Source organism: Bison bison, unplaced genomic scaffold (assembly GCF_000754665.1).
Source record: "Bison bison bison isolate TAMUID 2011002044 unplaced genomic scaffold, Bison_UMD1.0 scf7180017864340, whole genome shotgun sequence".
NCBI lineage: Eukaryota > Metazoa > Chordata > Mammalia > Artiodactyla > Bovidae > Bison > Bison bison.
In genome coordinates, this window is record NW_011494912.1 from 542320 (window position 1) to 542874 (window position 555).

The window sequence follows — 555 nt, forward strand, 5'->3', positions numbered from 1 at the left end:
CGGCTCGCCGGCTTGTGCGCGCGCACCCTGAAAGGGTGGGGGCGCCGGGGGAGTGCGGGCCGCGCGGGATGGGGGCCGTCAAGTCATGTTGACGGCTGCCCGCGTTGGAGGGACCCTTTGGTTCTCAGCACTCCCCGAGCGGGCGGGTTTGTTCCATCCCGGCTGGCGATGAAGACATCCCTTTCGTGCGCTCGCGGCTCCGCTTTGCGTGGCCGGGAATGGCTAGAGGGAAAATCTGGCCTGGAGACTCGGATTCCGTTACTTTGGGAGCCAAACCGGGCGTTGGTGGGCTGGGTGGGTTCGCTCACCGTCCAAGCGACGGTTTCTGTGTCCAGCCCCCACCTCTATACGCATTTTATTATAAGAAGCGTATCTTGGCGACTGGATTTCCGAAATCTCTTCTTCTTGCCAAAGCCAGGAGCTCCTGATGCTGAAATTCAAAACCCCGCGCTGATCTCTTTGGTTCCTTGGGCCTGGAAAAGAACAGGCTGTCAACTAACAAAGATTACATCTGGCAGTGAAGCCCAATAAATCTGGTGGTTTCTACCTATTTCG